This window comes from Schistocerca gregaria, unplaced genomic scaffold, assembly GCF_023897955.1.
Source record: "Schistocerca gregaria isolate iqSchGreg1 unplaced genomic scaffold, iqSchGreg1.2 ptg001799l, whole genome shotgun sequence".
NCBI classification, from domain to species: Eukaryota; Metazoa; Arthropoda; class Insecta; order Orthoptera; family Acrididae; genus Schistocerca; species Schistocerca gregaria.
This window is the reverse complement of record NW_026063048.1, coordinates 9,635-31,385: the sequence shown is the minus strand read 5'-3', so window position 1 is coordinate 31,385 and position 21,751 is coordinate 9,635. Positions and strand designations below refer to the sequence as shown.

The window sequence follows — 21,751 nt, the reverse complement described above, 5'->3', positions numbered from 1 at the left end:
GCCAGCCGAGAACCTGCTCGGGCTGTGTTTCTACCCAACACGTCCGCGCGCAGTGTGTTCAACGGCGTGTGACGCAACTGCCGACTGGGGAGCGAGACCCGCCTAGTCAAATGGCCACGCTACCCGTGACGTACGCCGCCGCACTACGCAGTGACATGTGTTTCGACACGGCGGTAGTTGCTTATGCCGACGTTCCCGATGGTAGCGTAGCCATGAATACTAGCAGCACAGAAGCTACAGGTCCAGCACACTCACAAGACAGGCGTGGAGAACAAGACCAGGCTAAGACGACAGAAGAAGGCATGTGCAAATCACTCGAAGACGTCGGGCAACACAAAGACGATACGGTTGCCACGTCGGAGGATAAAGACCAGCAGCCTACAACTGTTTCACCAAAGAAACGGAAGAAACGTCGAATAGCCCGTTAGAGAGCAGCAGAAGTCGCGCCAATTCTGCGTTAAAAGGCGAAACAAATAGGCCAAGTACTGGCGGAGACGGCACAGACAACTCCTCTGGAAAATCGAACAACAAAAAAGAAGACTCGAAATGAGGACACTGACCCCGACCGTGGAATCCACATTGAAGACGGTACAGCTAGTCTGAAGGACCTTCCACCTGTACCCAACACGTACACGCGGGAAGTTACGTACACGCGAGACTGGGCGGATGACATGGAGGAGCAAAGCCATGATGCAGAGATGGCTGACATAGCACAACGTTCAGGACGGACAGCACCCGACCGTCGACAGGATGTGTCCACCCGTCAACAAACCACCATCAATGATGCTCGTGGGGCAGATGATGATTCCGACTTCTTCTAAGTGGAGCAAGCATCGACTTCCATTGGCAAACAGTACCCCACCTGACATGGTATCGTCGACATGATATCTTTACAGGCGTACAGAATTGCAACCTTGAATATAAATAAAATTAGCAGCACACTCAATCTGAGAAATCTCCAAGATTTTCTGTACGCCGCTGATATTGACATCTTAATGCTGCAAGAAGTAACGGCTATCCGTTTGGACGACATCACTGGCTACAACGCCGTCATCAATCCTGGCAATGACAATAGCCTCGGCACAGCGATTATGACTAAAGAGGGGATCCTACTTACAGACGTGGCGCAACTGCCTAACAGTAGAGGCCTCGCTGTCACGATAAACAACACCAGGTTTATCAACATATATGCCCCGTCAGGAACCGGAAACAAGCGCCGCAGGACCGAATTTTTCAAAGAGGACATCGCCCCCCTTTTCGCGGTGCGATTTGACCAAATAATTTTTGCGGGTGACTTTAATTGCGTGCTGAGTCCCAAGGATCAGACGCCAAATTTTAACAAATCTCTGGAGCTGGAGGACATCGTCAGAGACTTCCAACTGTTTGATACTTGGGAACTAAAACACGGTGATAGGCTAGGTTTCACCTATATCACCAGCCATTCTGCCAGTCGTATCGACAGAATTTACGCAACATCCAATTTAAGGAGACACGTTTTACAGTCCGAGCTATGGCCCACGATTTTCTCTGATCATATAGCGTACATATGTACGGTAAATTTAGAGAAACAAGGCACTTACAGGGCGAGAGGTCAGTGGAAGCTAAACGTTACTCATCTTTCGGATCCTGGATGTCACGCCGCCTTCCACACCACTTGGGCAGAATGTGAAAGGAAGTTCCACTTGTACGGCACGGCGCTGAATTGGTGGCTAAACTGCGGGAAGCCTGCAATAATAAAGACAATGAAAACTTACTCCCGTGAAAAAGTCGTCTGGCGGAAGCGGACAGTAGAGTTTTACTCCAGCTGTCTGAGAGACTTGTGCGTTCGTGATGCTACAGTCATAACAAATTATGGGCAAATCAACAGAATAAAAGCAAAATTGCTCAACCTGCAGAGACACCATCTCGAAGGCTGTAAAATACGAACGCGTTTGCAGAACGGTACACGAGAAGAAACAACATCGATGTACCACATTCTCCAAGAGAACAAAAGACAAAAACTTAAAATTCTGACGGAACTCAAAACTTCAGACGGGAGACTCTTGACAGATCAAGCTGCAATACGAGACGAGATCCATCGACACTTTAGTGAATTGCTGGCCAATACACAGACAGATGAAACGGCGCAGCAAGCTCTCACTGCTAGGACGACAGAGCGACTCACTCCAGAAGAAGCTGATGTGCTCGCAGCGAGAATAACGGACGAAGACGTCGAAGATGCCATCTCGAAGAGCCCAAAGAACAAATCACCTGGACCAGATGGGCTACCCGCTGAATTTTATCAAACTTTTCGCGAACAAATAATTGCTAAATTGACACTCGTATGCAATGAAATACTAAATGCGGACACTGACCTTCCGAAGGAATTCTGTGAAGGTACAGTGGTCTTAGTCCCCAAAACACCAGGAGGCAAAACCGTGGAGAATCTTCGACCCATAACACTTCTCAATAGTGATTATAAAATCTTCGCCCGTATCATGATGCAAAGGTTCAATTCTGTTATTCGTACAGTGACAGGAGCCTACCAGACAAGTGTGGGAAAGGACAGAACGATATTTCAGACCTTATGCGACTACAGAGACATTATAGCGATATCGGAAGCCTGCAACATTCGCTGTGCTCTGATGTCGCTTGACTTTGAAAAAGCTTTTGATAAAGTTAATCAATCGTACCTGCTCCGGTGTATGACATCCATGCACTTCCCCCAGAAAATTATAGCCTCCGTGAAAAACATACTGACGAATAGCACGTCAAGAATCAGTGTCAACGGACAACTCAGTCACCCGATCAATATTCAGAGTTCGGTAAGACAAGGTTGCCCAATGTCCATGACGCTTTTCGCGATTGCGCTTGAACCTCTCTTAGTATGTCTGACTCGGCAACTCCGTGGATTACATATACACGGACAGAAGATCATATGTCAAGCCTACGCGGACGATGTAGGGGTACTTGTGACTGACGAAAGAGAGGTGGAAACAGTACTTGAAGTTGTGGCGACCTACGAAATGGCGTCAGGAGCTAAACTCAACCGCAATAAATCTGGTATTATGAATCTTGGTCGGGGTATAGAGATCAGAGCCGCTGGAAGTATCAACACTGTGGAAAAAATCAAATGCCTTGGAATAGAATATACGAGTAATATCCGCCGCACGGCCGCTCTCAATTATCGAAAATTACTTGCCACCTTACGGGCAAGCATAAAACAACACAGCTTGCGTAATTTAAACGTAATACAAAAAGTGCAACTGGCCAATACATACATCACTTCCAAAGTCAACTATGTTGCTCAAGTGCTGCCTCTGCCACGAACCATTGCACACCAAATGCAAGCAGCGCTTGGTTATTTTGTCAGCAGAGGTCAGATATTTAAGGTTTCATATGATACCCTGACGCTACCGACACGCAATGGAGGGCTACAACTGACAGACATCTACCTTAAAGCGCAAGCGCTATACGTTAGCAAAACTTATAAACAGTAGCAACGATCACCGCGGACCTTAGTGGCTCATCTCTTACGTGAAATCACCCCAGTCAGCAGAGATCCACCAATCGATGTGCATCACATCTCCCACGAGCTGTACCACTATAAACACTTTCTGGTGGAATACAGCTATGTACGCCATAGAATACCGGAGAAGGACATATATCGGGTTAAGGAGGTTTACAACACCTTGCTGGAAGGAAAATTGCGCAATCGAATAGAAAACAAGTTTCGACATTGTAATTGGAAAAACATATGGGACAACATATCTGACCCCCATCTACCATCCAATGTGCGATCGACGTGGTACCTCGCAGTCAATAGAAAAATCCCAACCAACTCCAAACTGCACGCGATACATCTGGCACACACACCAAACTGTTCCAGCTGCAATGTCGTCGACACTGCAGAACATCGCTTCGTCTGTGAAGATGTGAAAGACGTGTGGAATCTCTTCAGGCAAAAACTTGCACATGTGCTACGTACGTCACCTAACACAATTTCACCGGCACACGTCCTTCTGCCTGATGACGTGCCATATCCAAACACTAAAAAAAGGTCAGCCAACTGGCTCAAAGGATTGACAGTCCATTACATCTCAACGGCTATGACGAAAAGTGAAGCAGATTATTGGATGTACCTGATGACAGAACATCAAAAGCTCGAACGACAAATGAAATACAAAGACAACTACGCAAATTTCTTGAACCGAACATTGTCTCACCGACAGAGCTGAAGAACGATCAAACGGCATGTTGTTCAACCTCAGAATTCCTTTTTTTTCCTTTATGAAATTATCTATTAAGCTTCTCATTCATTTTACGCCAACAAGGTGGCTATTTCGTTTACCCTGCGCCCTCGTGTCGCAGCACTAATAGGTTGCTGACACACCCATGAGAAGCCATCAGGCTGAAGTAAGCCTGGCTCTAATATAAAAATCGCTCCCACTCAATGATGGAAGAATGTAGCGGAACTATTTCCTTTCCATAACCCCAAAAGAAGGGATTTTGTTTACTTGTATACATTTACTTCGTTACTCACCTATCTCGTATGAAAAAAAAATAAAAAAATAAAAAAAGAAAACAAAAAAAGAAAATAAAAAAAATAAAAATAAAAGAAAAGAAAAATAAATAAATAAAAAAAAAGTGGTTAGGATAGCTGGCTCTCACCCAGCAGGCCCGGGTTCGATTCCCGGTACCGGAAATTATTTTAATGCATTTGTTCCTATTCTCATTGTTCTCACATTGCTGAAAATACTGTTGCAAACTTTAAATTGCTGATGTATATATTTTTTATACATTTCTTGCTGAGAGCGACATTCGCACACAGCAAGCGATCTCATTACACAGAAATGTGCTGAGCTGAAATAGAATAATTTTTGCAATGCCAACTTATTTTTTCAGTTGAAATTTTAAATTGAACAAATTTCGTCCTGTTTGTTTAGAATGTTGTAACGTAGATTAATATGAACACCTGGCAATTTGTAAATAATTTAACAACACTTAGAACTCAATAACCATTCAGATTGTCGTAAAAATAATAACAATAAAAAAACTCAAGATGATGAGATGATTCCTAAACCCGCATAGCTGTATGAAGGTGCTTTATTATCAACTACCGATTTCACATCGGATCTTCAGGTTTATCTGTCAAGTATATAGGTCAATGTGTGAAATTTTTTAAATCGTAATATTGGAATTCATCAAAAACAACGCAGTATTTACAACGGTTATATTTCCGTAACATAGATGGACAATTACCGTGTCCCAGCTTTTGGGAAGTTAATAAAGTTAAGTCAAACCACGTTCGTGAAAAAAAAAAAAATAAAAAAGTGGTAGAGCACTGCTCTAATAAACCAGGCATCGGAAGTTCCATCCTCACAGGAGAAAGATGAATTTTGGAAATCAGTTGCGCGTCGTGGCCGTATAGCAAACAGTATCTGTGAAGACGAACAATTAGCGACAGGCGTTTTTTTTTAAGAATTACTCTCAGATGTGATTAAGGCGAATGGCGCAGATAAAGCAGTTGCCAAAGCAGTACAGCATAAAGTGGGACGAGGCTGTCTGAATTATATTTTATAGATGTATTTCTCACATATCTCAGAGCCTCTCGAGGTCGTCGTCGTCGTCGTCTTCGTCGCCGCCGCCGCCGCCGCCGCCGCCGCCGCCGCTTCTGCAGAAGTAGCAAATGGCCATCGTAGCAAATGCGGCGTGGGACGCCCTGCCATCGATTCCGAATGCACAAAGTGTGTGGTCTTGTTTCTCAGTCTATATTTGGTCGGTCTCGTAAGAGGTTGAATGTAACGAATGGGTGGGAAAGAGCAAGGGGCAGCGGCTGTGTAGAACGAAAACACAAATCCTCAGGGGTGTGAGCATTTCGAGATGAGTCGTATACATGTTATAGTTGGTCGTCAGTGACCATGTGGCCTAATGGATAAGGCGTCGGACTTCGGATCTTATGATTACAGGTTCGAATGTTGTCACGCTCGTTTTTTTCCAGTTCTGAAAAAGAAACATACCGTTTTAATGTAGCAATTGAGCATACGAAACCGTCTGAATGTTGCTGTTGACCATTTTTTGCTTGGAAATGCTCTTGAGCTTGAAACACACACAATAAGACCGGTGTTAATTAGCGAAATGATCGGCAGAGTGCCGACACCGCGAGTTTTGACTGGCACTTGCACATCTAAAACAACGGCGGAAAGTAACTCGTTCGGCTTTTGAGTCACATAAAGTATGTGTGTTAATTTTGACGCTACTAGCTCTGCATGCTGTCATGCCATTTCTTTACCTCTCAGAAATGATTATGACATAAAAGTGAAGTACGTGACGAGTGTGACGTTGGGAAAACATTAGGCAGCATGGAGAGATTCTGTATGGGACCACCCAACCCAAACGAGTACTGTGTGACGTGCTATCCGGAAGGTATTTACCGAGGTAGCCGGCTAGCTCAGTCGGTTGAGGGTCAGACTCTTAATCCTAGGGTCGTGGGTTCGAGTCACACGCTGGGCGCAACGGAATTTTGTTCCGCTGGAGATGTAAATTACCGTTTTTCTGATTAACGCGATGTAATGGAAATAGCAACTTTAAACTTTGCCTACGTCTCTGTCAGTCACAAGGAAACTGTATTTGAATGTGAAGGTGATTTTGTAGACATGTGTGGAAGACATGTTTTGAAATGCAAGTGTTGTAGTTTGGAGAGCACATCGGATACGTGTCATATGTGTAGCCAAGCAGTAATGGGTCGCCATAGCTGCAAATATTAGCCGGTAATATGAAGTGTTGTCAGCTGAAGTCTGATGATGCAGACGACCGTAAGGACGAAGTACCCAAGAGTAACGCTAGGCCGCGCATCTTTTGCTCAGTGGTAGAGCACTGCTCTAATAAACCAGGCATCGGAAGTTCCATCCTCACAGGAGAAAGATGAATTTTGGAAATCAGTTGCGCGTCGTGGCCGTATAGCAAACAGTATCTGTGATGACGAACAATTAGCGACAGGCGTTTTTTTTAAGAATTACTCTCAGATGTGATTAAGGCGAATGGCGCAGATAAAGCATTTGCCAAAGCGGTACAGCATAAAGTGGCACGAGGCAGTCTGAATTACATTTTACAGATGTATTTCTCACATATCTCAGAGCCTCTCGCGGTCGTCTTCGTCGTCTTCGTCGTCGCCGCCGCCGCCGCTTCTGCAGAAGTAGCAAATGGCCATCGTAGCAAATGCGGCGAGTTACGCCCTGCCTTCGTTTCCGAATGCACAAAGTGTGTGGTCTTGTTTCTCAGTCTATATTTGGTCGGTCTCGTAAGAGGTTGAATGTAACGAATGGGTGGGAAAGAGCAAGGGGCAGCGGCTGTGTAGAACGAAAACACAAATCCTCAGGGGTGTGAGCGTTTAGAGATGAGTCGTATACATGATATAGTTGGTCGTCAGTGACCATGTGGCCTAATGGATATGGTGTCGGACTTCGGATCTGATGATTACAGGTTCGAATATTGTCACGCTTGTTTTTTTCCAGTTCTGAAAAAGAAACATACTGTTTTAATGTAGCAATTGAGCAGTACGAAACGGTCTGAATGTTGCTGTTGACCATTTTTTGCTTGGAAATGCTCTTGAGCTTGAAACACACACAACAAGATCGGTGTTAACTAGCGAAATGGTCGGCAGAGTGCCGCCACCGCGAGTTTTGAATGGCACTTGCACATCTAAAACAACGTCGGAAAGTAACTCGTTCGGCTTTTGAGTCACATAAAGTATGTGTGTTAATTTTGACGCCACTAGCTCTGCATGCTGTCATGCAATTTCTTTACCTCTCAGAAATGATTATGACATAAAAGTGAAGTAGGTGACGAGTGTGACGTTAGGAAAACATTAGGCAGCATGGAGAGATTCTGTATGCGACCACCCAACCCAAACGAGTACTGTGTGACGTGCTATCAGGCAGGTATTCACCGAGGTAGCCGGCCAGCTCAGTCGGTAAAGCATGAGACTCTTAATCCTAGGATCGTGGATTCGAATCACACGCTGGGCGGAACGGAATTTTGTTCCGCTGCAGATGTAAATTACCGTTTTTCTGATTAACGAGATGTAATGGAAATAGCAACTTTAAACTTTGCCTACGTCTCTGTCAGGCACAAGGAAACTGTATTTGAATGTGAAGGTGATTTTGTAGACATGTGTGGAAGACATGTTCTGAAATGCAAGTGTTGTAGTTTGGAGAGCACATCGGTTACGTGTCAGATGTGTAGCCAAGCAGTAATGGGTCGCCATAGCTGCAAATAGTAGCCGGTAATATGAAGTGTTGTCAGCTGAAGTCTGATGATGCAGACGACCGTAAGGACGAACTACCCAAGAGTACCGCTAGGCCGCGCCTCTTTAGCTCAGTGGTAGAGCACTGCTCTAATAAACCAGGCATCGGAAGTTCCATCCTCACAGGAGAAAGATGAATTTTGGAAATCAGTTGCGCGTCGTGGCCGTATAGCAAACAGTATCTGTGAAGACGAACAATTAGCGACAGGCGTTTTTTTTAAGAATTACTCTCAGATGTGATTAAGGCGAATGGCGCAGATAAAGCATTTGCCAAAGCTGTACAGCATAAAGTGGGACGAGGCAGTCTGAATTATATTTTATAGATGTATTTCTCACATATCTCAGAGCCTCTCGCGGTCGTCGTCGTCGTCGTCTTCGTCGTCGCCGCCGCCGCCGCTTCTGCAGAAGTAGCAAATGGCCATCGTAGCAAATGCGGCGAGGGACGCCCTGCCTTCGATTCCGAATGCACAAAGTGTGTGGTCTTGTTTCTCAGTCTATATTTGGTCGGTCTCGTAAGAGGTTGAATGTAACGAATGGGTGGGAAAGAGCAAGGGGCAGCGGCTGTGTAGAACGAAAACACAAATCCTCAGGGGTGTCAGCGTTTCGAGATGAGTCGCATACATGTTGTAGTTGGTCGTCAGTGACCATGTGGCCTAATGGATAAGGCGTCGGACTTCGGATCTTATGATTACAGGTTCGAATGTTGTCACGCTCGTTTTTTTCCAGTTCTGAAAAAGAAACATACCGTTTTAATGTAGCAATTGAGCAGTACGAAACCGTCTGAATGTTGCTGTTGACCATTTTTTGCTTGGAAATGCTCTTGAGCTTGAAACACACACAACAAGACCGGTGTTAACTAGCGAAATGGTCGGCAGAGTGCCGACACCGCGAGTTTTGACTGGCACTTGCACATCTAAAACAGCGTCGGAAAGTAACTCGTTCGGCTTTTGAGTCACATAAAGTATGTGTGTTAATTTTGACGCCACTAGCTCTGCATGCTGTCATGCAATTTCTTTACCTCTCAGAAATGATTATGACATAAAAGTGAAGTAGGTGACGAGTGTGACGTTAGGAAAACATTAGGCAGCATGGAGAGATTCTGTATGCGACCACCCAACCCAAACGAGTACTGTGTGACGTGCTATCCTGCTGGTTTTTACCTAGGTAGCCGGGTAGCTCAGTCGGTAGAGGGTCAGACTCTTAATCCTAGGGTCGTGGGTTCGAGTCACACGCTGGGCGGAACGGAATTTTGTTCCGCTGCAGATGTAAATTACCGTTTTTATGATTAACGCGATGTAATGGAAATAGCAACTTTAAACTTTGCCTATGTCTCTGTCAGTCACAAGGAAACTGTATTGAATGTGAAGGTGATTTTGTAGACATGTGTGGAAGACATGTTTTGAAATGCAAGTGTTGTAGTTTGGAGAGCACATCGGTTACGTGTCATATGTGTAGCTAAGCAGTAATGGGTCGCCATAGCTGCAAATATTAGCCGGTAATATGAAGTGTTGTCAGCTGAAGTCTGATGATGCAGACGAACGTAAGGACGAAGTACCTAAGAGTACCGATAGGCCGCGCCTCTTTAGCTCAGTGGTAGAGCACTGCTCTAATAATCCAGGCATCGGAAGTTCCATCCTCACAGGAGAAAGATGAATTTTGGAAATCAGTTGCGCGTCGTGGCCGTATAGCAAACAGTATCTGTGATGACGAACAATTAGCGACAGGCGTTTTTTTTAAGAATTACTCTCAGATGTGATTAAGGCGAATGGCGCAGATAAAGCATTTGCCAAAGCAGTACAGCATAAAGTGGGACGAGGCAGTCTGAATTATATTTTATAGATGTATTTCTCACATATCTCAGAGCCTCTCGCGGTCGTCGTCGTCGTCGTCTTCGTCGTCGTCGTCGCCACCGCTTCTGCAGAAGTAGCAAATGGCCATCGTAGCAAATGCGGCGTGGGACGCCCTGCCATCGATTCCGAATGCACAAAGTGTGTGGTCTTGTTTCTCAGTCTATATTTGGTCGGTCTCGTAAGAGGTTGAATGTAACGAATGGGTGGGAAAGAGCAAGGGGCAGCGGCTGTGTAGAACGAAAACACAAATCCTCAGGGGTGTGAGCATTTCGAGATTAGTCGTATACATGTTATAGTTGCTCGTCAGTGACCATGTGGCCTAATGGATAAGGCGTCGGACTTCGGATCTTATGATTACAGGTTCGAATGTTGTCACGCTCGTTTTTTTCCAGTTCTGAAAAAGAAACATACCGTTTTAATGTAGCAATTGAGCATACGAAACTGTCTGAATGTTGCTGTTGACCATTTTTTGCTTGGAAATGCTCTTGAGCTTAAAACACACACAACAAGACCGGTGTTAATTAGCGAAATGGTCGGCAGAGTGCCGACACCGCGAGTATTGACTGGCACTTGCTCATCTAAAACAACGTCGGAAAGTAACTCGTTCGGGTTTTGAGTCACATAACGTATGTGTGTTAATTTTGACGCCACTAGCTCTGCATGCTGTCATGCAATTTCTTTACCTCTCAGAAATGATTATGACATAAAAGTGAAGTACGTGACGAGTGTGACGTTAGGAAAACATTAGGCAGCATGGAGAGATTCTGTATGGGACCACCCAACCCAAACGAGTACTGTGTGACGTTCTATCCGGCAGGTATTTACCGAGATAGCCGGCTAGCTCAGTCGGTAGAGCGTCAGACTCTTAATCCTAGGGTCGTGGGTTCGAGTCACAAGCTGGGCGTAACGGAATTTTGTTCCGCTGCAGATGTAAATTACCGTTTTTCTGATTAACGAGATGTAATGGAAATAGCAACTTTAAACTTTGCCTACGTCTCTGTCAGTCACAAGGAAACTGTATTTGAATGTGAAGGTGATTTTGTAGACATGTGTGGAAGACATGTTTTGAAATGCAAGTGTTGTAGTTTGGAGAGCACATCGGTTACGTGTCAGATGTGTAGCCAAGCAGTAATGGGTCGCCATAGCTGCAAATATTAGCCGGTAGTATGAAGTGTTGTCAGCTGAAGTCTGATGATGCAGACGACCGTAAGGACGAAGTACCCAAGAGTACCGCTAGGCCGCGCCTCTTTAGCTCAGTGGTAGAGCACTGCTCTAATAATCCAGGAATCGGAAGTTCCATCCTCACAGAAGAATGATCAATTTTGGAAATCAGTTGCGCGTCGTGGCCGTATAGCAAACAGTATCTGTGATGACGAACAATTAGCGACAGGCGTTTTTTTTAAGAATTACCCTCAGATGTGATTAAGGCGAATGGCGCAGATAAAGCATTTGCCAAAGCAGTACAGCATAAAGTGGGACGAGGCAGTCTGAATTATATTTTATAGATGTATTTCTCACATATCTCAGAGCCTCTCGCGGTCGTCGTCGTCGTCGTCGTCGTCGTCGTCGTCGTCGTCGCCGCCGCCGCCGCCGCCGCTTCTGCAGAAGTAGCAAATGGCCATCGTAGCAAATGCGGCGAGGGACGCCCTGCCTTCGATTCCGAATGCACAAAGTGTGTGGTCTTGTTTCTCAGTCTATATTTGGTCGGTCTCGTAAGAGGTTGAATGTAACGAATGGGTGGGAAAGAGCAAGGGGCAGCGGCTGTGTAGAACTAAAACACAAATCCTCAGGGGTGTGAGCGTTTCGAGATGAGTCGTATACATGATATAGTTGGTCGTCAGTGACCATGTGGCCTAATGGATAAGGCGTCGGACTTCGGATCTGGTGATTACAGGTTCGAATGTTGTCACGCTCGCTTTTTTCCAGTTCTGAAAAAGAAACATACTGTTTTAATGTAGCAATTGAGCAGTACGAAACGGTCTGAATGTTGCTGTTGACCATTTTTTGCTTGGAAATGCTCTTGAGCTTGAAACACACACAACAAGACAGGTGTTAACTAGCGAAATGGTTGGCAGAGTGCCAACACCGCGAGTTTTTAATGGTACATGCACATCTAAAACAACGTCGGAAAGTAACTCGTTCGGCTTTTGAGTCACATAAAGTATGTGTGTTAATTTTGACGCCACTAGCTCTGCTTGCTGTCATGCAATTTCTTTACCTCTCAGAAATGATTATGACATAAAAGTGAAGTACGTGACGAGTGTGACGTTAGGAAAACATTAGGCAGCATGGAGAGATTCTGTATGGGACCACCCAACCAAAACGAGTACTGTGTGACGTGCTATCCGGCAGGTATTTACCGAGGTAGCCGGCTAGCTCAGTCGGTAGAGCGTCAGACTTTTAATCCTAGGGTCGTGGGTTCGAGTCACACGCTGGGCGGAACGGAATTTTGTTCCGCTGCAGATGTAAATTACCGTTTTTCTGATTAACGAGATGTAATGGAAATAGCAACTTTAAACTTTGCCTACGTCTCTGTCAGTCACAAGGAAACTGTATTTGAATGTGAAGGTGATTTTGTAGACATGTGTGGAAGACATGTTCTGAAATGCAAGTGTTGTAGTTTGGAGAGCACATCGGTTACGTGTCAGATGTGTAGCCAAGCAGTAATGGGTCGCCATAGCTGCAAATATTAGCCGGTAGTATGAAGTGTTGTCAGCTGAAGTCTGATGATGCAGACGACCGTAAGGACGAAGTACGCAAGAGTACCGCTAGGCCGCGCCTCTTTAGCTCAGTGGTAGAGCACTGCTCTAATAAACCAGGCATCGGAAGTTCCATCCTCACAGGAGAAAGATGAATTTTGGAAATCAGTTGCGCGTCGTGGCCGTATAGCAAGCAGTATCTGTGATGACGAACAATTAGCGACAGGCGTTTTTTTAAGAATTACTCTCAGATGTGATTAAGGCGAATGGCGCAGATAAAGCATTTGCCAAAGCGGTACAGCATAAAGTGGCACGAGGCAGTCTGAATTACATTTTACAGATGTATTTCTCACATATCTCAGAGCCTCTCGCGGTCGTCGTCGTCGTCGTCGTCGTCGTCGTCGCCGCCGCCGCCGCTTCTGCAGAAGTAGCAAATGGCCATCGTAGCAAATGCGGCGAGGGACGCCCTGCCTTCGATTCCGAATGCACAAAGTGTGTGGTCTTGTTTCTCAGTGTATATTTGGTCGGTCTCGTAAGAGGTTGAATGTAACGAATGGGTGGGAAAGAGCAAGGGGCAGCGGCTGTGTAGAACGAAAACACAAATCGTCAGGGCTGTGAGCGTTTCGAGATGAGTCGTATACATGATATAGTTGGTCGTCAGTGACCATGTGGCCTAATGGATAAGGCGTCGGACTTCGGATCTGATGATTACAGGTTCGAATGTTGTCACGCTCGTTTTTTTCGAGTTCTGAAAAAGAAACATACCGTTTTAATGTAGCAATTGAGCATACGAAACCGTCTGAATGTTGCTGTTGACCATTTTTTGCTTGGAAATGCTCTTGAGCTTGAAACACACACAACAAAACCGGTGTTAACTAGCGAAATGGTCGGCAGAGTGCCGACACCGCGAGTTTTGACTGGCACTTGCACATTTAAAACAACGTCGGAATGTAACTCGTTCGGCTTTTGAGTCACATAAAGTATGTGTGTTAATTTTGACGCCACTAGCTCTGCATGCTGTCATGCAATTTCTTTACCTCTCAGAAATGATTATGACATAAAAGTGAAGTACGTGACGAGTGTGACGTTAGGAAAACATTAGGCAGCATGGAGAGTTTCTCTATGGGACCACCCAACCCAAACGAGTACTGTGTGACGTGCTATCTGGCAGGTATTCACCGAGGTAGCCGGCTAGCTCAGTCGGTAGAGCGTCAGACTCTTAATCCTATTGTCGTGGGTTCGAGCCACACGCTGGGCGGAACGGAATTTTGTTCCGCTGCAGATGTAAATTACCGTTTTTCTGATTAACGAGATGTAATGGAAATAGCAACTTTAAACTTTGCCTACGTCTCTGTCAGTCACAATGAAACTGTATTTGAATGTGAAGGTGATTTTGTAGACATGTGTGGAAGACATGTTCTGAAATGCAAGTGTTGTAGTTTGGAGAGCACATCGGTTACGTGTCAGATGTGTAGCCAAGCAGTAATGGGTCGCTATAGCTGCAAATATTAGCCGGTAATATGAAGTGTTGTCAGCTGAAGTCTGATGATGCAGACGACCGTAAGGACGAAGTACGCAAGAGTGCCGCTAGGCCGCGCCTCTTTAGCTCAGCGGTAGAGCACTGCTCTAATAAACCAGGTATCGGAAGTTCCATCCTCACACGAGAAAGATGAATTTTGGAAATCAGTTGCGCGTCGTGGCCGTATAGCAAACAGTATCTGTGATGACGAACAATTAGCGACAGGCGTTTTTTTTAAGAATTACTCTCAGATGTGATTAAGGCGAATGGCGCAGATAAAGCATTTGCCAAAGCGGTACAGCCTAAAGTGGGACGAGGCAGTCTGAATTATATTTTATAGATGTATTTCTCACATATCTCAAAGCCTCTCGCGGTCGTCGTCGTCGTCGTCGTCAACGCCGCCGCCGCTTCTGCAGAAGTAGCAAATGGCCATCGTAGCAAATGCGGCGAGGGACGCCCTGCCTTCGATTCCGAATGCACAAAGTGTGTGGTCTTGTTTCTCAGTGTATATTTGGTCGGTCTCGTAAGAGGTTGAATGTAACGAATGGGTGGGAAAGAGCAAGGGGCAGCGGCTGTGTAGAACGAAAACACAAATCGTCAGGGCTGTGAGCGTTTCGAGATGAGTCGTATACATGATATAGTTGGTCGTCAGTGACCATGTGGCCTGATGGATAAGGCGTCGGACTTCGGATCTGATGATTACAGGTTCGAATGTTGTCACGCTCGTTTTTTTCGAGTTCTGAAAAAGAAACATACTGTTTTAATGTAGCAATTGAGCATACGAAACCGTCTGAATGTTGCTGTTGACCATTTTTTGCTTGGAAATGCTCTTGAGCTTGAAACACACACAACAAGACCGGTGTTAACTAGCGAAATGGTCGGCAGAGTGCCGACACCGCGAGTTTTGACTGGCACTTGCACATCTAAAACAACGTCGGAAAGTAACTCGTTCGGCTTTTGAGTCACATAAAGTATGTGTGTTAATTTTGACGCCACTAGCTCTGCATGCTGTCATGCAATTTCTTTACCTCTCAGAAATGATTATGACATAAAAGTGAAGTACGTGACGAGTGTGACGTTAGGAAAACATTAGGCAGCATGGAGAGATTCTGTATGGGACCACCCAACCCAAACGAGTACTGTGTGACGTGCTATCCGGCAGTTATTCACCGAGGTAGCCGGCTAGCTCAGTCGGTAGAGCGTCAGACTCTTAATCCTATTGTCGTGGGTTCGAGCCACACGCTGGGCGGAACGGAATTTGTTCCGCTGCAGATGTAAATTACCGTTTTTCTGATTAACGAGATGTAATGGAAATAGCAACTTTAAACTTTGCCTACGTCTCTGTCAGTCACAAGGAAACTGTATTTGAATGTGAAGGTGATTTTGTAGACATGTGTGGAAGACATGTTTTGAAATGAATGTGTTGTAGTTTGGAGAGCACATCGGTTACGTGTCAGATGTGTAGCCAAGCAGTAATGGGTCGCCATAGCTGCAAATATTAGCCGGTAATATGAAGTGTTGTCAGCTGAAGTCTGATGATGCAGACGACCGTAAGGACGAACTACCCAAAAGTACCCCTAGGCCGCGCCCCTTTAGCTCAGTGGTAGAGCACTGCTCTAATAAACCAGGCATCAGAAGTTCCATCCTCACACGAGAAAGATGAATTTTGGAAATCAGTTGCGCGTCGTGGCCGTATAGCAAACAGTATCTGTCATGACGAACAATTAGCGACAGGCGTTTTTTTTTAAGAATTACTCTCAGATGTGATTAAGGCGAATGGCGCAGATAAAGCATTTTCCAAAGCGGTACAGCATAAAGTGGCACGAGGCAGTCTGAATTACATTTTACAGATGTATTTCTCACATATCTCAGAGCCTCTCGCGGTTGTCGGCGTCGTCGTCGTCGCCGCCGCCGCTTCTGCAGAAGTAGCAAATGGCCATCGTAGCAAATGTGGCGAGGGACGCCCTGCCTTCGATTCCGAATGCACAAAGTGTGTGGTCTTGTTTCTCAGTCTATATTTGGTCGGTCTCGTAAGAGGTTGAATGTAACGAATGGGTGGGAAAGAGCAAGGGGCAGCGGCTGTGTAGAACGAAAACACAAATCCTCAGGGGTGTGAGCGTTTAGAGATGAGTCGTATACATGACATAGTTTGTAGTCAGTGACCATGTGGCCTAACGGATAAGGCGTCGGACTTCGGATCTGATGATTACAGGTTCGAATGTTGTCACGCTCGTTTTTTTCCAGTTCTGAAAAAGAAACATACCGTTTTAATGTAGCAATTGAGCAGTACGAAACCGTCTGAATGTTGCTGTTGACCATTTTTTGCTTGGAAATGCTCTTGAGCTTGAAACACACAACAAGACCGGTGTTAACTAGCGAAATGGTCAGCAGAGTGCCGACACCGCGAGTTTTGACTGGCACTTGCACATCTAAAACAACGACAAGAAAGTAACTCGTTCGGCTTTTGAGTCACATAAAGTATGTGTGTTAATTTTGACGCCACTAGGTCTGCATGCTGTCATGCAATTTCTTTACCTCTCAGAAATGATTATGACATAAAAGTGAAGTACGTGACGAGTGTGACGTTAGGAAAACATTAGGCAGCATGGAGAGTTTCTCTATGGGACCACCCAACCCAAACGAGTACTGTGTGACGTGCTATCCGGAAGGTATTCACCGAGGTAGCCGGCTAGCTCAGTCGGTAGAGCGTCAGACTCTTAATCCTATTGTCGTGGGTTCGAGCCACACGCTGGGCGGAACGGAATTTTGTTCCGCTGCAGATGTAAATTACCGTTTTTCTGATTAACGAGATGTAATGGAAATAGCAACTTTAAACTTTGCCTACGTCTCTGTCAGTCACAAGGAAACTGTATTTGAATGTGAAGGTGATTTTGTAGACATGTGTGGAAGACATGTTCTGAAATGCAAGTGTTGTAGTTTGGAGAGCACATCGGTTACGTGTCAGATGTGTAGCCAAGCAGTAATAGGTCGCTATAGCTGCAAAAATTAGCCGGTAATATGAAGTGTTGTCAGCTGAAGTCTGATGATGCAGACGACCGTAAGGACGAAGTACCCAAGAGTACCGCTAGGCCGCGCCTCTTTAGCTCAGTGGTAGAGCACTGCTCTAATAAACCAGGCATCGGATGTTCCATCCTCACAGGAGAAAGATGAATTTTGGAAATCAGTTGCGCGTCGTGGCCGTATAGCAAACAGTATCTGTGATGACGAACAATTAGCGACAGGCGTTTTTTTTAAGAATTACTCTCAGATGTGATTAAGGCGAATGGCGCAGATAAAGCATTTGCCAAAGCGTTACAGCATAAAGTGGGACGAGGCAGTCTGAATTATATTTTATAGATGTATTTCTCACATATCTCAAAGCCTCTCGCGGTCGTCGTCGTCGTCGTCGTCGTCGTCGTCGTCAACGCCGCCGCCGCTTCTGCAGAAGTAGCAAATGGCCATCGTAGCAAATGCGGCGAGGGACGCCCTGCCTTCGATTCCGAATGCACAAAGTGTGTGGTCTTGTTTCTCAGTGTATATTTGGTCGGTCTCGTAAGAGGTTGAATGTAACGAATGGGTGGGAAAGAGCAAGGGGCAGCGGCTGTGTAGAACGAAAACACAAATCGTCAGGGCTGTGCGCGTTTCGAGATGAGTCGTATACATGATATAGTTGGTCGTCAGTGACCATGTGACCTAATGGATAAGGCGTCGGACTTCGGATCTGATGATTACAGGTTAGAATGTTGTCACGCTCGTTTTTTTCGAGTTCTGAAAAAGAAACATACCGTTTTAATGTAGCAATTGAGCATACGAAACCGTCTGAATGTTGCTGTTGACCATTTTTTGCTTGGAAATGCTCTTGAGCTTGAAACACACACAACAAGACCGGTGTTAACTAGCGAAATGGTCGGCAGAGTGCCGACACCGCGAGTTTTGACTGGCACTTGCACATCTAAAACAACGTCGGAAAGTAACTCGTTCGGCTTTTGAGTCACATAAAGTATGTGTGTTAATTTTGACGCCACTAGCTCTGCATGCTGTCATGCAATTTCTTTACCTCTCAGAAATGATTATGACATAAAAGTGAAGTACGTGACGAGTGTGACGTTAGGAAAACATTAGGCAGCATGGAGAGATTCTGTATGGGACCACCCAACCCAAACGAGTACTGTGTGACGTGCTATCCGGCAGTTATTCACCGAGGTAGCCGGGTAGCTCAGTCGGTAGAGCGTCAGACTCTTAATCCTAGGGTCGTGGGTTCGAGCCACACGCTGGGCGGATCGGAATTTGTTCCGCTGCAGATGTAAATTACCGTTTTTCTGATTAACGAGATGTAATGGAAATAGCAACTTTAAACTTTGCCTACGTCTCTGTCAGTCACAAGGAAACTGTATTTGAATGTGAAGGTGATTTTGTAGACATGTGTGGAAGACATGTTTTGAAATGAATGTGTTGTAGTTTGGAGAGCACATCGGTTACGTGTCAGATGTGTAGCCAAGCAGTAATGGGTCGCCATAGCTGCAAATATTAGCCGGTAATATGAAGTGTTGTCAGCTGAAGTCTGATGATGCAGACGACCGTAAGGACGAACTACCCAAGAGTACCCCTAGGCCGCGCCCCTTTAGCTCAGTGGTAGAGCACTGCTCTAATAAACCAGGCATCGGAAGTTCCATCCTCACAGGAGAAAGATGAATTTTGGAAATCAGTTGCGCGTCGTGGCCGTATAGCAAACAGTATCTGTGATGACGAACAATTAGCGACAGGCGTTTTTTTTTTTAAGAATTACTCTCAGATGTGATTAAGGCGAATGGCGCAGATAAAGCATTTTCCAAAGCGGTACAGCATAAAGTGGCACGAGGCAGTCTGAATTACATTTTACAGATGTATTTCTCACATATCTCAGAGCCTCTCACGGTCGTCGTCGTCGTCGTCGTCGTCGTCGTCGCCGCCGCCGCCTCTTCTGCAGAAGTAGCAAATGGCCATCGTAGCAAATGCGGCGAGGGACGCCCTGCCTTCGATTCCGAATGCACAAAGTGTGTGGTCTTGTTTCTCAGTCTATATTTGGTCGGTCTCGTAAGAGGTTGAATGTAACGAATGGGTGGGAAAGAGCAAGGGGCAGCGGCTGTGTAGAACGAAAACACAAATCCTCAGGGGTGTGAGCGTTTCGAGATGAGTCGTATACATGATATAGTTGGTCGTCAGTGACCATGTGGCCTAATGGATAAGGCGTCGGACTTCGGATCTGATGATTACAGGTTCGAATGTTGTCACGCTCGTTTTTTTGCAGTTCTGAAAAAGAAACATACCGTTTTAATGTAGCAATTGAGCAGTACGAAACCGTCTGAATGTTGCTGTTGACCATTCTTTGCTTGGAAATGCTCTTGAGCTTGAAACACACACAACAAGACCGGTGTTAACTAGCGAAATGGTCGGCAGAGTGCCGACACCGCGAGTTTTGACTTTCACTTGCACATCTAAAACAACGTCGGAAAGTAACTCGTTCGGCTTTTGAGTCACATAAAGTATGTGTGTTAATTTTGACGCCACTAGCTCTGCATGCTGTCATGCAATTTCTTTACCTCTCAGAAATGATTATGACATAAAAGTGAAGTACGTGACGAGTGTGACGTTAGGAAAACATTAGGCAGCATGGAGAGATTCTGTATGGGACCCCACAACCCAAACGAGTACTGTGTGACGTGCTATCCGGCAGGTATTCACCGAGGTAGCCGGCTAGCTCAGTCGGTAGAGCGTCAGACTCTTACTCCTAGCGTCGTGGGTTCGAGCCACACGCTGGGCGGAACGTAATTTGTTCCGCTGCAGATGTAAATTACCGTTTTTCTGATTAACGAGATGTAATGGAAATAGCAACTTTAAGCTTTGCCTACGTCTCTGTCAGTCACAAGGAAACTGTATTTGAATGTGAAGGTGATTTTGTAGACATGTGTGGAAGACATGTTTTAAAATGCATGTGTTGTAGTTTGGAGAGCACATCGGTTACGTGTCAGATGTGTAGCCAAGCAGTAATGGGTCGCCATAGCTGCAAATATTAGCCGGTAATATGAAGTGTTGTCAGCTGAAGTCTGATGATGCAGACGACCGTAAGGACGAAGTACCCAAGAGTACCGCTAGGCCGCGCCTCTTTAGCTCAGTGGTAGAGCACTGGTCTAAGAAACCAGGGGTCGTAAGTTCCATCCTCACAGGAGAAAGATGAATTTCACAGTTGCGAGTCAGCCGCCGAGCGGGACGGACGTGTGGCGGAGCTGGACGTCTGGCTGTAGTAAACACAGGCTGAGTCGCTGCGTTTGAGGTTAGTGGTGCTGCTAAGCCGCTATTCGTGTTGCACTTGTATTCATGAAGTTCTAGAATGAATAGGTCGAATTATTTGAGGAAAGACACAATCAAGTTTACTTTCGATCGAAATTTCGTTCGACCTAAAGCATTTGAAATTAAAGCATGGTTTATCGAAAAAGTATTGATTAACGGTGATGATGTTGTCGGAGTTTATCTCTCGTTTGTGACAAATGCTGTGTATCTGAAGATGAAAAGTCCAGAATTATGGAGTTCCATTGTGGATCGTTGCGGAGGTAGCGTGAAGTTTAATCATTCTGATGGGAATGTGAGTGACGTTGCTGTTAGTCATGCTGGGTACGGGATTCGTACGATCAGAGTGTTTGAGCTCCCTTTTGAAATTCCGGCCGAAGAACTTAATGTTGCCCTTCGGCCTTATGGCAGAATTATTTCCAATGTGGCAGAAAGGTGGTCTGAAGCTCATATGTTTCCTGTCTTGAACGGCGTAAGGCAAATTAAGATTGAATTACAGAAGCATGTCCCCTCTTATCTTAATATTTGTGGGTATCGTGCTTTGATTATCTATGATGGGCAACCGCGGACTTGCGCTTTATGCAATTCCACGGAACACATTCGTGCAGAATGTTCACGGAGGCGTGTCCCGCAGTTACCGCGTGACGAGATGCCGAGTTCCGGCCCTGTTGTTGGTATGAAGTTGTCATACGCTGCCGCTGCTGACTTCCGCAGCCGAGGCGAGTCGGTGCCGCCTGTGCGCGGGGAGCCTGCTGCCTCGCGGGCGGTTGTCGATGATACTCCGGCTTCAAGCTCTAGATTTGCGGATGGTCTGCCGATCAGCTCCGCGCCCCTCGAATCTATGCCGACGCCAACTTTTTCCAACTCTCCCACTGTGGTTGCTCGTTCTTCCGCGGACTCGGCCGAAGATCCCCAAATACCCGCAACGGAGGTTTCCTTGCGTCGTCAGGATTCCCACCAACGTGAGGATATTGCCACTAGCTTCCGAGGAGTGGACGCTCCAGGCATCCACTCTGCGGGAACTATGAACGAAGATAGCAATCTGGACATTGGTTTCACGTTGGCGCCCACGGAA

At 45.7% G+C, this 21,751-nt stretch overlaps 4 non-coding genes across 4 annotated transcripts; all 4 read left to right on the top strand.

The window, feature by feature from the left end:
- The first annotated feature begins 12,500 nt into the window (after positions 1-12,500).
- Trnak-uuu (transfer RNA lysine (anticodon UUU)) lies at positions 12,501-12,573 on the top strand. Its single transcript has one exon. It is a non-coding gene; the product is annotated as a tRNA-Lys (tRNA).
- A 1,445-nt stretch (positions 12,574-14,018) lies between these two features.
- Positions 14,019-14,091, top strand: Trnak-cuu (transfer RNA lysine (anticodon CUU)). The gene has a single exon. It is a non-coding gene; the product is annotated as a tRNA-Lys (tRNA).
- Positions 14,092-15,528: 1,437 nt separating this feature from the next.
- Trnak-cuu (transfer RNA lysine (anticodon CUU)) lies at positions 15,529-15,601 on the top strand. The gene has a single exon. It is a non-coding gene; the product is annotated as a tRNA-Lys (tRNA).
- A 1,434-nt stretch (positions 15,602-17,035) lies between these two features.
- On the top strand, positions 17,036-17,108 carry Trnak-cuu (transfer RNA lysine (anticodon CUU)). Its single transcript has one exon. It is a non-coding gene; the product is annotated as a tRNA-Lys (tRNA).
- The last annotated feature ends 4,643 nt before the right edge of the window (positions 17,109-21,751 follow it).